Source organism: Camelina sativa, chromosome 16 (assembly GCF_030686135.1).
Source record: "Camelina sativa cultivar CO46 ecotype springtype chromosome 16, ASM3068613v1".
NCBI classification, from domain to species: domain Eukaryota; kingdom Viridiplantae; phylum Streptophyta; class Magnoliopsida; order Brassicales; family Brassicaceae; genus Camelina; species Camelina sativa.
In genome coordinates, this window is record NC_141895.1 from 5,837,826 (window position 1) to 5,854,075 (window position 16,250).

Here is a 16,250-nt window from a genome sequence, read left to right on the forward strand (position 1 = left end):
CAATTATGTTTCCATGAGAGTGTGTGTGCTAACTTTTTCTATTTATTTATCCCTTTTTACTGGTAAAAAAGTGGATAAACTAAGCTAACTGATATTTTAACTTTTACCTGAACAAGAAGTTAAATTATCTGCTTAACTTAAGTTGTTGATTGGGATAACATTGTTAAAGAATCCCAAGAATTTAGATCTCTACTTCTTTCTTTTTAATATTAAATATGATATTACTTTTTGGTGGTAGATAGTGATAGATAATGTGATCTCCAACAAATCTAACAAACGCATTTGGTGCCACCATTCACATTTCGTTTCTTGTTTGTGGGTAAAGGTACCGTAGTTAAGCACATACCAAGGAATTACTTCTAGTTTTTTTTTTTCTAAAAACGTATTGATTTGTTTAGTCTACCAACATAATTTTATAGAAACCCGTTTCAAACGAATGTTAGATAATAATTTTTATATATATATATATATATATATAAATGTTCATTCAGAAATTGTTATGAACTGATGATCATATGACGTGTTATACGTTCGCTTGTTTTTGCATGTAACTACTGGGGACTCTTAATTTAATCGTCTCAACGATTTATTTATTTTATTTTTTTTTTTGCAAGTTTTACAGTGATTTATGATTATAGTTGATTAATGTTATTAGAATAAATTATCTTAATATTTTTGTCCGCTTCGCATAACCAAGATTCTCTTGTGATTTGATTGAACGTTTCTAACTAAGTACGTGAAGAAAATTTGGATTTATTTACTTTTGGAAGTTGAGCCTTGGAAACTTTAAAATATATTGAAAATACAGTATATCGTAGGTTTGTGTACGTACGTGTTTATATATATATAATATATATATGCTTTATTAAATATTAGATTAGATGTCTTGTCTCTAATAACTTAGTTATTTTGGAAAAAGAAACACATGCGTTTGGGGTTTTGTTAATCTAACAAAACCCGGACATGAACTTCAGTTATCTCCAGAGATTTTTGTTTTTTGTTGGTGTGGTTTTGTAATTAGTTTATACATCAATTTCAAATGGGCATAACAGAGACAAAACATATCCAGTATCTATTATTAGTGTTGACTTTCGTTATCAGTGACAAATGTTGAGATATGTCAATGGCATCTAATTTTATATCAGAAACATTTAAGATTGTCACACTTAAGACTTTTGTCATCTAGGTGGGTATAGTTTAATGCTAAGGGATCGTTTTTTTTTAATCGCTATAGAGCTGTATAGTGGCATAACGATTTGTTTATCTTGTCAGTTAAATCGATCTATACACACAAAAGGTAATGGATGTATGATAGGTCAAGGTAAATGCTAAGTAATGTAGTTATAGATATGGTGATGTTGTAGGAGTGAGTGCATATATAGAGGTGGGTGTGATAAGATAGAAGGCATGTGAGGTTGATGTTCACATGCATCAAAGTTAGGAGATCAGAGTGAGAAAGTAAAATAATAGAAAATGATGATTAACCAAAATTTGAAATAAGATGAAAGAGACAGCTTATCTTCCTTTAGACACTAAATTCAATAATTTCTTTTAGCTTATGAATAAAGGAAACTAATTGACCTTTTTCTTTTCAACCAACAAAACTGGCCTTTTCTTGTTTTCATGTCAATACGCTTTCAAGCTTTTTTCAACTTTACACAATTATTATACGTATGCCTCTTTATGGAATACAAATTTTACTAATCCTCTAATATGAGAGAATGAGACACATATGAATTCGAAATTTAAACATGAGTGTATAATCTAATTTCTTCTTTTTTGTTTGTTAATATTTTATATTTTAAATGCTGGTTTTATGAAAAGAAAACTTAATAGAAACGAGGCTTTGTAAGTATATTTGTGAACGAAACCTTTTTTTTTTCCGTTGGTACGTAGAAAATATCTGAGTGTGGTTAAAAGAGTCATCTCTGGATCTTAAAGCAAAATGTGCTCTCAAAAGGCGAGAAACATGTGATTGGTATAGAGAGACTAACCATTTTTTACGATAATCTTACTATTATAATAAAGCAATCTTACATAAAGTATAGTTGTTGCATCGGATCCTTCAACATTAATTATAAACCCGAATGTTCGCAAACGAGAACATTATTTACATAAACAAAATTCATATTTACACGTACATAATATTACTAGTACTATTATATATAGCAAACTAAGCCACCAAAGCCATTAAAATCTCACTCTCTCTCATCAAAATTATATAGTTTCTTCTCCTTTTTATGCTTTAAGTTTGAGCTACGTTTCTTCTCAAATATGGGTTTCTCGGACGCCGGAATTTATCTCTCCGATCAAAATAATCTCTGCGAGACGGAGCTAGGGTTCCTTCGTGAACCCTCATTAGGTTTTTCAGACCTGAGCGTTCACACAACATCACCACAACACGAGTTCCACACTATTTCTTCTATATATCAAGAATTACAAGATCAAGATCAAGATCTTGAAACTAAATCGAAAGAAGCAAGTAATTGCTCACGCAAAGGAGTAAACTTCAAGAACGAAGAAGAAGAAGAAGATTATTGTAAGACTCCGACTCGTCTCGACCAGATTTTACCGTCGAATCCAAACATTTGTCCACCGGCGCCGAGGAAACCTAAAAGAGCACCGTCGAGAAGCCTTAAGGTCAGGAATTCTTATAAAAGCAAGAGAATGATCATTCTAAATGTTTCTAGAGAGATTGAATGTCTCTTCAATCCAGCTTCTCTATGTAATAAAATTAAGAAAGCAAGACATATCTGATCGATGTTTTCATATGTATGTATAACATAGCTACCTAATAACGAAATTGTGTAATACACTACGAGTTACATAATGTATTGAGATACCTATAAACTTTTTATCTTTCCTATGTTACTTCTTTTTATTTTTATTTTTTTGACAATTCACAAAGCTTTTGATTTTTGGTTAATAGTGTATGCTACGCTTTTTGCATGCTTTTTTTATATTTTTCTCTTGGGATATTTTATACATTGGAAATAATCGGTATATATGCACGACGATTAATAGAACTGTAGAGTACATTAATTAAGCATTGGAATTGGAAAGCAGAGTTGGTAAAAGTGGAAATTTTAAAACATACCGATTGTTTCCAATGTATAATCACTGACGACAAAAAGAAAAGAAAGATTGCTTGATCACTGAAATCAAGGTGAATGTGTTACCCTATTTGGCCGACTGGTCCAGCTCATATCAAGTTCGTGATTGTGCAAGTTAATTGTTAATTTAAATGAACAAATTTGGATACGGAAAGTACTGTAAGGCAAGAACCAGTATATGTTATTTAAGTTGGCCCATAAAATTAAAGTATCAAGTGTCAAGTGTGTGAGTAAAATGCATACACATATGGCTCTATCCACGTGGGCTTAAAAAGAAATCGAAGCCCAAGTTCAAATGTTTTGTCTTCTGCCACAAGTAGAGAAGGATGTTTTGTCCTCGCATGGAATGACGATTGGGGAAATCGTGCGTCTTCTCGTCATGACACAAACCATCAACTTAGCAAATCCACATATAAGTCAAAGCCATTGATCATGTTTAAAGTCTAGTCTCACGAACAAGACAACAATTTCTATACCACATGCCCTCTAAAGGACATTATTGGCTTCCAAGAAATTTTTTTAGCGGAAAATTATGAACCGCTTTAAAATGCAAATGGAATGGACCGATTGAGTTATAAAATACGCACTATGACTAAGTTTTGAAGCTTAGATGACAAAGATGTATTTTGTAATTAAACTCTATCGGACCCGTTAATAGGTTATATCTTCTAAATAAACTTTTGTAATGAAAGAATCGCGAACAACAATTTTGGGAGCCCCAAAAACGGGGTTTGAGTAACATTAAAAGACTCCAAGTGGTGTAATCCACTCATGTCAATGGAAGTATCAAGTATGGATTGTGAAGTCATATGTCATGTTTTTTAGTCTGTGTTGTAATTTGTAAGATGGGTTGTGTTTGCTCCATTTGTTTTTTTAAATATAAAGAAACTCTTTGGTCCGGCTTTCACTTACCAAGTCTTCCACCCCTTCAATCATAAATAAATTGGCCAAATGTCTCGAGATTTAGATAATCATATATAGCAACATAAAAATAAATGCATTGTTAACTGACCTGAGCAGATAATTTTTTTTATTAATATTATTATTTTGGTCTGATATCAAAAAAATTAACGAAAGGTGTTAATCCAATCATAACCGGTACCAAACACAAAAAAATATAATCTATCTAAAATTGTAGAATCTAAATACTAATCCAAACATATTAAAACAAACACAAAAAATCCAAGATATATTTTTATAATAATTATTATAAAAATTATCCATAGATATACTACATGTTAAAATCTAAAGTCCTAATTAAACTATAAATCATCTGTTTAATCAAAAACTAATTATGATTGGTGATATAATGTTAGATTATACTAGTATGAATGATGAAAAAAATAAAAAAGACAATTTGTATGTAAACAAGCTGATAAAAAACTGTCCAAAGAAACACAAAGTAAACAAAAAACTTATCTGCTAATTGCTAACCCTTTCTATATACCTTTTTTTAGATAAATTTCGCTTTCGTGCCTTCTATATATGAGAATAATCTAGGCTGTTCGATAAATGCATTAAAAAGGCAAAATATCATCAATTATTTTTTATCCAAAAAATAATTAAAAAATCAGTCATATACTTATATTTAAAATGATGACATAGTATATTTATTTGGATTTTGTCTTTAAAAAAAAGTATATTCATTTGGATTTGTTTAAAAAAAAGAGTATATTCATTTGGATTTTTCTTTAAAATAGGTATATTTATTTGGGTGGGAATAAAAACCACTTGAATTGGTAAAATCAGCCGTTGACTCAAGAAAAGAATAGAATTTACAACAAAACACAATGATTATGAATTTAGGAATGTTATTTTGATGATTTGGAATAAATCAATACAATAAAAGTTGGATGTGTTTCTCTGGAGTGTTGACACATCAGCTTTTTGGTTAAAGGAAGAGTTAGACACATCAATTAAAACACTTAACCAATCAAATTATAATGATTAATACAGCTCAATATTTTTGTCCAATAATAACCTTTTTCCATTCCACATCATTCATTCTGCTTTCTGTTACGGGCTCAACCCAATTACAATAGTGTCCAAGAAAAACTGTAAAAAAATCCAAATTAACCTATGTATGACAACTGAGGAAGGTGACGAGCAACACACACTCAACACCAGAAGAAAGAAAGAAGACATCGAAACCCTAATCGGAGGTCATCCAAAGAAAAGAACAATAGTCTCAAATTACTCTTGAAACAAGTGAAAGTTGCGAGTCTCTCATACTTGATGCTATGTTTCAGATTTGGCTGCCAAATTGAACCTTAGTATTCCACTTTTTTTTTGTGTAGAAATTTCCAGTGTTTCCTTAATTCTAAAACTCAAAGGAATATTTAGATTAGAGGAAGCTCCCAACAAATCCAATGAGTCAACAACGATCCAACTTAACCCCATAGTCCACCAACGAAGTGTGTGTTCAGACTCATTAGACAAGATCTGATCCTTGTCGCCATCAGAAAACTCTGAACCGTTGTTGTTATGAAACCTAGAGCTGGTAGAATCGTGGCGGGATCGAATCAGGGATATAGTGGTAGTAGCTCGAGTGAGTCAGTTGTGGAGAAGACTGTGGTTAAGATAAAGTTGAATTTTTTTGATTATTAGGCTAAAGGAGTTGAGAAGTTTTAAAGATTTGGATGTAAAAGAAGCTAGACTATTGGTGGAGAAGACTCTTGAGATTTGAAAGCTAGATTTTGCGGCATAATGCGGCTTATTTTAGAAAAACAAAACTATAAAAACATGTTTTACCATAATTTTCCTATGAATTATGATTTTAAAAAGTACAAAACAAAAAAAAAATTATTTAAAAAACTTATAAAAACAATCCGCGGCGTAGCGCGAGTACTAACCTAGTCATGTTAATACTAACGCCCAAACTATGCCTTTTTAAAGGTAAAAAAGACTGTCAAAAAGAAAAAGAAAAAGTTCATTTGGTACGTAAGTAAGTGGAAACCAACGTCATATTGGTGGTAAAGATAACATTAAAAGTTTCCTTAACTCACAGAGTCATTTGGTTTCCAACTTTCCATTAAAAAAAATCATTGATCTATTTGAAACTAAGGTATTAGAAATATTGTCAAGCCAACTCACAAATTACGATCAATTCAAAATATTCATATCTCCTCCCTCTGTCTCTCTCTACATAGACAATGGAAAATGCTTTTTTCTTAAATGAGACAAAGACATATTATTGACAAAAAATAGGAAACAAAAATAAAAACCTTTGGATTTGTTTTTTGATATATTATTTTTTTTGACAGGTGAACTTTGAATATATATATATATATATATATATATTTCCGATAGTTTCGTAAAGCTTTAGATTTGTTTGCGAAAAAAAAAGAACCCTTTGAATTCTTCTTCTCTTAATAAATTTGCCAATAGCTTCAATCCAATATCCCAAAACCTCTTATAAATATTCTGCGAATCCTACCAACCAAACAAACGACAAAAAACAAAATCCTCTTCTTATTTTTTTACCACTCAAATCAATCATTTCCATATATTAAGAATAATAGAAACCAAAGAAAAGAATAATGCTTTCCTCAGATTCTATATTTGCCTCTCTTGCACCGTACTTACTCTCAGTATTTCTTCTATACCTTCTCCTCGAGCAACTCTCTTACCTTGTCAAGAAAGGTAACCTCCCTGGCCCTCTCTTCGTCACTCCCATCATTGGAAACGTCGTTGCACTCCTCCGTGACCCTACTTCCTTCTGGTACAAGCAATCTGTGATGGCGGACACTCCTGTTGGCCTCTCCGCCAACTACCTCATTGGAAAATTCATCATCTACATCAAAGACGCAGAGCTTTCCAATAAAATCTTCTCCAACATTCGTCCCAATGCGTTCCACCTTGTTGGACATCCGTTTGGCAAGAAGCTTTTTGGTGATTATAGCCTTATCTACATGTTCGGTGAGGATCACAAATCTGTTCGCCGTCATCTAGCTCCTAACTTCACCCCCAAGGCACTCTCCATCTACTCTACCCTCCAACAATTAGTTATCCTCCGTCATCTACGGCAGTGGGAGGAAAGTTTTTCCGGCAAGTCTCGGCCAGTGTCATTGCGAGAACTCATACGCGAACTAAACCTCGAGACTTCTCAAACCGTTTTCGTTGGACCATACCTTGACAAGGAAGCTAGGAACAGGTTCCGTACTGATTACAATTTGTTCAATCTCGGAACAATGGCATTGCCAATCAACCTCCCTGGCTTCACGTTCGGTGAGGCTCGCCAGGCAGTAATTAGGCTAGCGGATACACTTGCTGTTTGCGCGGGAAAATCAAAACTAAAGATGGCGGCAGGGGAGGAGCCAACATGCCTAATTGATTTCTGGATGCATTCAATCAACCAGCAGATTCCGCCGCCTCCACACTCGGAAGACAAAGAGATAAGTTGTTTGCTCGTCGATTTTTTATTTGCCGCGCAAGACGCGTCCACATCGTCACTCCTTTGGGCAGTGGTGCTTCTGGAGTCGGAGCCAGAAGTGGTAAGAAAAGTTAGGGAGGAAGTTGCAAGGATTTGGTCGCCTGAGTCCAACGCGTTGATAACACCGGATCAGCTCGCCGAGATGAAGTACACGCGGTCTGTGGCTCGTGAGGTCCTTAGATACCGACCACCAGCAAGTATGGTTCCACACGTTGCTCTTGGTGACTTCCCTCTCACGGAATCGTACACAATCCCTAAAGGTACAATTGTTTTTCCTTCCGTGTTCGACGCCGCGTTTCAAGGGTTTACTGAACCAGACCGGTTTGATCCTGACCGGTTTAGCGAGACAAGGAAAGAGGATCATGTGTTCAAACGGAATTTCCTAATTTTTGGATTGGGCTCGCACCAGTGCGTTGGCCAGCGGTATGCGCTGACTCACCTCGTGCTCTTCATTGCCATGTTCACGTCGATGTTTGATTTTGAGAGGGTCCGTTCGGATGGCTGCGATGATATTGTGTATTGCCCCACGATGTCCCCCAAGGACGGGTGCACGGTGTACTTGTCTAGCCAGACCGGTGCCACTCCTTGAATTGATCTGATAAAAGTCAGTATATTTTTTAATCACTTTTCATGATGTGCTCCAAGTGTTAAATTTGAGAGGAGATCGATGTCATAGCTTTCCCATGTCTTCACCATATATATTTGTGTTGTTATGTATATATATATATTTTTTTTGTGTGCAGATGATGTTATATAATTTGTTTCATAGATTAATTTTTTTTTTATTATTTGCTCACATGAAGCATTTTGTATAACATTCACCTCTATATCAAGTGACTTGAGATCCGAGCATCCTGGATTTTTTGTGTTGTAATCGGTAAATCTTTCATGGGTTTGGATGAATTAGATTTGTAAATTGGCCTCCACGTCAATTAAAGCTTACAGATCTAATAAGGAAATGGACCTCAGAATTAATGAATTTCAAATTCAAGATCTAACCCAAACAAAAAAACAAAAACCTCTTAGTAATTTTTTTTTCTTTCTCTCTTTTTTTTTTTTTTGGTAAAAATGTTTGAACCATGACATTTGCATATCTTGCCTACCCCTAGATTCTATAAGTTCTACGAGTTTGAGGTTGAGAAATTTAGATGTTTTTTATTTAACATGATTTGAAATGATTCGAACATCTAAATATAAATTTAAGAGGTTGTTTTCGAATGGTTAGATAGAGGAATACCACATGTTGATACCCAACAAAAAGAACTAGGTCACGGGTAGATGGGTTTAGTTTTGGGGGTTAAAGATGCCCCCACAATATTAAATACTATGGGCTTGTTCCTTTCGTCTCCGCATGCAATAGTGGCAATAGAAAAGGCAATGGCTGCTGAATTTAATTGCCATCCAAAATTTTAAACTGCAAAACACATTTTTTTGCTGCAGATAATTGCGCCAACAAAACAAACAAGGATATTTGCGTTTGCTGCAGTCGCAGGTAAATTACAAACTTTCTTTTGGATGAAAAATGGTGCCCTCTTTTGTCGTTTGTATCATTGTATGATATTATTGGTTTCATAAACCTAGGAATTTCATCGAATGCCGCTGTTGCTTCTGTTCTTAATTCCCATAGGAGTCGATGCAACATTCTTGATCTTCCAAATAGGATTGTGGGTGAGATTTGAATAATCAGAGATATGGTTCGTTACCTCGGAGACATGGTTACATATTCGACAAGCTGGCCCAAAATTAAGCTGGCCCTCAGGAAACATGGTTATAGTTCTTTTCTAGTCCTGCCGTTGCCTCTTCCTAAAATTGATTTGGTAAATTCTCACTTTTCATTATGTGCCCTAAGTGTTATTGAACCTGAGAGGAGATGTCATTGTTTTGTCATCTCTACACTAAATTGATATTTTTTCTATGTAATACCAACTGATTTTTGAGAAATACCCTAAAATAGCATTAAAACAAATTTTATGGACAATTATAGCATACACTCCATAATTTTTCAAAAATAGTATTAGTTAACACATTACAATATTTAAAATTTAATATTTATAATTTGATTTTTAGATTTAGGTTCTCAATTTTAAGGTATAGTTTTGAGGGGTAGGGTTTTAGTATTTTGAATTTAGGATTTAATTTTGAAAGATTAATTTTAAAATATAATACTATTATAAAATTTTAGAAATGTTATGCCAAATTAAGAAACAAAAATTTTGTTGGTGCTATTTTTAAAAATTTCTTATGATTTTTACATCCATAACATACTAGATATTTCCATCAAAATAGAATAAGTTACGTGCACGAAAAGCTAAAACATTTTGATCTGGATCGTGTCTTGAAAAACACTATAATTTGTTTAGACTTTAGAGTAACCTTACCGGCGAGTGACTATATTGAGTTTCTTTAAACTAAAATATCAATATTTTAATATTTTAAAAAGTAATAGTGTAATCATTTGTACTGTGTAGGAAATAATAATACGTCAATGTTTTGCTTTCAATCGTGCTCCTAACGATCAAACTAGCAAAAATAACACGTCAACTTTGTTTTTTATATATAATCAAATCACATTATAGTGATGACATATTATATAATACTTATGTGGATAGCTACAAGAATCACGTGGAATTGCGCTATACATTAATACATTATCTGAACAATCATTATCATTATCATTATCTACATGAACATTTTTTGAGTATATTTTCAAAAAAAATTGTTTAGTAAAAATTTACAGAGAATATTACTACATATAAAAAAAAAATAAACACATTAAAGTAAATCTGAAAATGAAACAAAAACCAAAAGAAAATTTTCAAAAGTACTGAGAAAAAAGTGTGAATGGTAAAAAATAAAAGAAATTGGCGGTTAAGTTTATGGTAAAATGATAAAGATATTGTTATCTTTATAATTTTAATAACAAAAAAAATAATGAGAGGCGGTTCGATTTATATTATTTATACCATAGTTTACCAGAAAAATGGTAGTTATATTTTAAATACTTCAATATTAATCCTAGACACAATCAAACCTAATTAAAGTATGTTAACAAAAATTATTAAATTAATTATATCTAGATAATTTTTTACAATTAATAATAGAAAGATTTTGAAAAGAAACTCAAGATTCAATATTATGATTTTTCTATTCTCTTTTTTTATTTTTTTTTAAATGATTTGAGTCATCATATAGTACATAAACATAACAATTTTTTTTTTGAATACTTTATGTTTTTTTTGTCAACCATTGGACCATAACTGGTCGGTCCATTAGCCAAATTCCTACATTCGTACGAAGCAGGACTCGATCTCTGGTGTGATGGTGCCTTTTACAAATGAAATTACCTCCTGCCACTGCACTAAGATCACTTCACAATACTTCATGTTTTTTTATAACAAACATGCATTTTTTTAATGTGTTTAGCGTCTCACATCCGCTAAATAAATAAAACCAAAATGAATTGAAATCCAAATAAGCATGAAAGTTAACTTAATAAGCATCCAAATTTTAAAGTTCTTATTCGGTTTAATTCTATTATTTAGTTGAACCGTTTAATTATATCATATATAATCAATTTTAAAAATAGTAAGTTGAATAAAATTTTAAAACATTGTTAATATATAAACTTATAAAAACTTTAAGTATCACGGATGGGTTTGGATCGATATTTTTAAAAAATGCTGATTTGAGTTTTAATAACTACTAACATATATTACTCAGTCAGTAAAGAAAAAAAATGTGTGTTCAACTTCTCATATCGTCTTAAAATTAAAACAATGATCCAAAGCTAAATTATTAATAAGACCAAAATGAATCCAAATTCGAAGCATGAGTGATGCAAGATTGAAAGCACTCCAAACTTTAGATCGCTTGATGATCAAGATATTCCAAGCTTACCTCAGAGAAGGTGGAACAATGAGAAGGTGGGGATAACAGCGGTCACTTCTTTCAAGTGGGATCGATTCAAGTGGAAATGATGGATAGCAGCGGTGACTGACTCGCTCAATGAGTGACTAACAAGATTGTTTGAATCACTCAAACAAACTTAATCAACTGGTCTTAAAGCATTAAGTAAATACAAAAAAACGAAAGAACAAGACAATACAAAAACTCAAAACTTTGAAAGAAACAATACTTTCTATTAACTTTCAATATTCAAGGGGGCCTTACAATGGAACGAGAGATCAGCTTATATAGAGTAGTGTACAATGTTCTAAAAAACTAAAATAAAAAAAAAGTACAAGATATGCGAAATTAATCAAAAACTAGTCGTTGGTTTTTAAATGTGAAATCTGGCCAATTATGGGAAGTGTTGAGTCTTGAGAGACTGGGTGCAAGTCCATGCATAAGTAGTGATTCTACGGGTTCTAATTATGTGATAAGGTGTACCAACGTTCGTGTGGTACATATCTTGTTTGGTCTAGATCTTCTCCTAGTTTCCATAAATTAGCCAACACATATCGCCTTATAGTTAAAAGAGTAAAGCTTGAGATATGAAACACTACCATAGTGACAACTGATAAATGCCAGCAAATAGGCTCTTAAGAGCCACTTCTTTTCTTTCATTCCGAGAGATTGAAATCGCCAAGCAGACATACTGGCAAAAGACGCTCTAAGAGCATGTGCAATGTTAGTCTCGCAAGGAGTCTCTCATCCACAAAAAAATATATAATATTGAGAAAGTAAGAAAGAGAATTAAGTGAGTCTCTCATTTGAGAGATTTTGAGAACCATGTGAGAGACACACTTGACACATATCTCATCATAATTGGTTCTGGATTTTATTTAGAATTTAAATTTTAAATAAAAAATAAAATTACACAAAATTGATTAAGATAATATATTTGAGAAACTCATAGAGATTCTCCCTATGGCACATGCTCTAATGTCTTTGTGTACTGAACCCTAGTTTCTGTAATGAAATATCCATTTGTCAAAAAAAGAAGAGCCGCATGCGCTATAATTCGTTTTTCTTTTTAAACTGAAAATGGAATCGGGTCTAGGCTCGTATATTTTCTTCTATTTCTTTTAAAAGTTTAAGAGATTATTTAAGCTAATATACAGTCTTGTAAATTATTTACATCAAACTAAAACAAGTTTTTCAAGGATTTATAATTATTTTACAAAAAATTTATCCAATTCTGTTTTTCCTGCTAACAATTACTTGCATGAGTAATTTTGTTATTCCGCTATATATACATCTAACATACCAATTACCAACCAAGCCTTAATCACCATATACAATTAGTGAATTTAGACTTTTGATGATTTAGAGCAAATCAAATTGATAGGTATATATGGATCAATTTCTTTGTGTTGGACGTCCCATCAATCAGTTCGAAAAGAAAAATATTCCAAATATGTGAGTTCACCTGAACTTTCCAAAAAATGAGACTTACAACGAAACACAATGATTTATGAGTTTAGGAGAAAATCAGATTAATTCTAATAGGTATGATATATTGGCGCCCAAACTATGACTTTTAAGGTAAAAGAAACTGTCAAACGAAAAGCTCATTTGGTACGTAGTTCAAACCAAAGTCATTGGTAAAGCCGTAACGACAACATCAAAACATTGTCAAAAAAACTCACAAATCACGATCAGTTAAAAATCTCTCCCTCTCTCTCCATAGACAATGGCATGAAGAAGTAAAAATATAGAGGAGAAATAGAAAAGACCTTCTGAATCCAAAATCTCTTATAAATATTCGGAGAACATACCAAACAAAGAACGACAAAAAGCAAAATCACCTTCTTCTTATTGACCACTCTGACCAATCATTTCCATATATACACAAAAGCACAAAACTCAAATCCAAACCATTAAGATACTTTTTTATTACAAACCAAAGAATAATGATTTCCTCAGTTCCCCTATTTGCTTCTCTTGCACCGTACATAGTCTCAGTATTGCTTCTATACCTTCTACTCGAGCAACTCTCTTACCTTGTCAAGAAACGTAACCTCCCTGGCCCTCTCTTCGTCACTCCGATCATTGGAAACGTCACTGCACTCCTCCCTGACCCGACTTCCTTCTGGAACAAGCAATCCGAAATGGCAAACACTTCTGTTGGCCTCTCCGACAACTACCTCATTGGAAAGTTCATCATCTACATTAAAGACGCAGAGCTTTCCAATCAAATCTTCTCCAACATTCGTCCGGACGCGTTCCAACTTATTGGTCATCCATTCGGCAAGAAGATCTTCGGTGAACACAGCCTTATCTTTATGTTTAGTGACGATCATAAATCCGTTCGTCGTCTGGTCGCTCCTAACTTCACCCGTAAGCCACTATCAGTCTACTCTTCCCTCGAGCAAAAAGTTATCCTCCGTCATTTGCGTAAATGGGAGGTAAATTTTTCCCGTGAATCTCGGCTGGTTTCTATGCGACAACTCATCCGTGAACTTAATTTAGAGACTTCCCAAACGATTTTTGTCGGACCATACCTAGACGAGGAAGTCAAGCATACGATTTGTACTGATTACAATCTGTTCAATCAAGGAACAATGGCGCTCCCGATCGACCTCCCTGGCTTCACGTTCGGCGAGGCTCGTCGAGCTGTATCGAGGCTAACGAAAACGCTTGCTATTTGCGTGGGAAAATCAAAATTAAAGATGGCCGCAGGAGAGAATCCAACATGTCTAATAGATTTCTGGACGCATTCGATTATTGCGGAGAATGCGCCACCGCCTCACTCTAAAGATGAAGAGATCAGTTGTACGCTCGTTGATTTTTTGTTTGCCGCACAGGACACCTCCACATCATCACTTCTCTGGGCAGTGGTGCTTCTTGAGTCGGAGCCAGAAGTGCTAAGAAGAGTCAGGGAGGAAGTCGCAAGGCTTTGGTCGCCTGCCTCCAACGCGTTGATCACAGACGATCATCTCGCGGAGATGAAATACACGCGGTCTGTGGCGTGTGAGGTCCTAAGATACCGACCACCAGCAAGTATGGTTCCACACGTTGCTCTTAGTGACTTCCCTCTTACGAAATCGTACACATTCCCTAAAGGTACAATTGTTTTTCCTTCTGTTTTTGACGCCTCGTTTCAAGGTTTTTCTGAACCAGACCGGTTCGACCCTGAACGGTATAGCGAGACAAGACAAGAGGATCAAGTGTTCAAAAGCAATTTCCTAATTTTTGGATCGGGTTCACACCAGTGTGTGGGCCAGCGTTACGCGCTGAACCACCTCGTGCTCTTCATTGCCATGTTCACGTCAGTGTTTGATTTCAAGAGGGTCCGGTCAGATGGCTGTGATGATATTGTGCATTGCCCAACGATGTCACCCAAGGACGGTTGCATGGTGTTCTTGTCTAGCCGCGCCGGTGCCTCTCCTTGAATTGATTTGGTAAAAGTCATGTTAATTGTATATTTTATCACTTTTCATTATGTGCCCTAAGTGCTATTGAATTTGAGAGGAGATTTCATTGTTTTGCCATATCTTCACCATGTTTGAGTTGTTGTTTTCCTCTTTTCCCCCAATGATGTTACTTAACTTGTGTCATATGTATTTATTTGTATTTTGCGTCTTTAACTAATAAATAAAAAAATTTCACCATTCAGACCTTGATTGCTAGAGCTTTTGAAGGAGTATTAACATTTTTATTATCCAATCAACATTTGTTAATTAATAAAGCAAAAAGAGAGCACTTAGAAGTTGCAAATGCTCGTTCTCTCTCTATTTCAAAAGAGAGCACTTAGAATTCCGAACATATCTCTATCATCTAAAGATCATAGATACAGATCGAAGAGAAATCTGCCTATGTGTCAGTTAGTGAGTACATGACTTGTTCAATTAAATGATTCAAATATTCAATTACGGGTATAGCAATACATATACACAGACAATTGAAAAATTAGGTGAGTAAAACCCCTACTGTTTCTACAATGACAAGGGTTAATGAAGTTACTCCACTGTCCTTGTCGCTAAGTCTATATATTCAAGTATGTGTACGATCGACTTCGAGATAGTATGTGTATAAAGTAAAAAAGACACACAAGCTTTGTTAACGGGTTCGGTTTTTTCTACATCTCTAAGACCTAATCCAGAAAAAATCCACTAGAACAAGATTGCAATTATAATTGTTATGATATCGAGCACTACTATGCCTATCATTTTTTTCTAGATGAATAAACCATCAAAATATCTCTCTATCTTATTGATGGGGCGACACCACACATCTTGTGTGCATCTCTTGAGAATACCTTGAAGCGCGCAGGTCTTTATAAAGCATCTTTTTGGTATTTATATTAATTGCCCAATCCCTATGGTTGACAACTTTTCTATTATACAACAAATATGAATTGGGAGATTAACAATTGCACAACCCCTATGGTTAACAATTTTCTTATCATACAACAAATAGGAATTTCCTATTATAAATCAAATAGGAATTTCCTATTATACAACAAATAGGAAAGTTTCTCTCCATGATCCCATCTTGTATCTTCCATTCAAAATGTTCATCCAGCTCAGCAGCCGCCATTTGGCTTGTCCTAGTCGGCCTTAAGCTTCTCTACTTCAAACTCTTCAATTCAGCTTCTTGCATTACTTCCTGTATTAGCGTCGAAACTAGTACAAGAACTGCTTCAGACGTTTGATACATCCTCTGATATATTTAACTGTAGAGTTCTTGATTCAACATCTTATCTCCTCTGCTTTTTGTTAATCACTGTGTCAACACAATTACCAAGTGTTACTTTTGTT

General features: G+C 34.0%; 1 non-coding gene and 2 pseudogenes across 3 annotated transcripts; all 3 read left to right on the top strand.

Annotated features, from left to right (window-relative positions):
- Nucleotides 1–2,002: 2,002 nt before the first annotated feature.
- Nucleotides 2,003–2,866, top strand: LOC104750003 (cyclin-dependent protein kinase inhibitor SMR10). Its single transcript, XR_015583694.1, has one exon. It is a non-coding gene; the product is annotated as a cyclin-dependent protein kinase inhibitor SMR10 (transcript).
- Nucleotides 2,867–6,652: 3,786 nt separating this feature from the next.
- On the top strand, nt 6,653–8,287 carry LOC104753438 (cytochrome P450 710A3 pseudogene; annotated as a pseudogene). The gene has a single exon (XR_015585426.1). The product of XR_015585426.1 is annotated as a cytochrome P450 710A3 pseudogene (transcript).
- A 4,962-nt stretch (nt 8,288–13,249) lies between these two features.
- LOC104750004 (cytochrome P450 710A4 pseudogene) lies at nt 13,250–15,101 on the top strand (annotated as a pseudogene). The gene has a single exon (XR_015583914.1). The product of XR_015583914.1 is annotated as a cytochrome P450 710A4 pseudogene (transcript).
- The last annotated feature ends 1,149 nt before the right edge of the window (nt 15,102–16,250 follow it).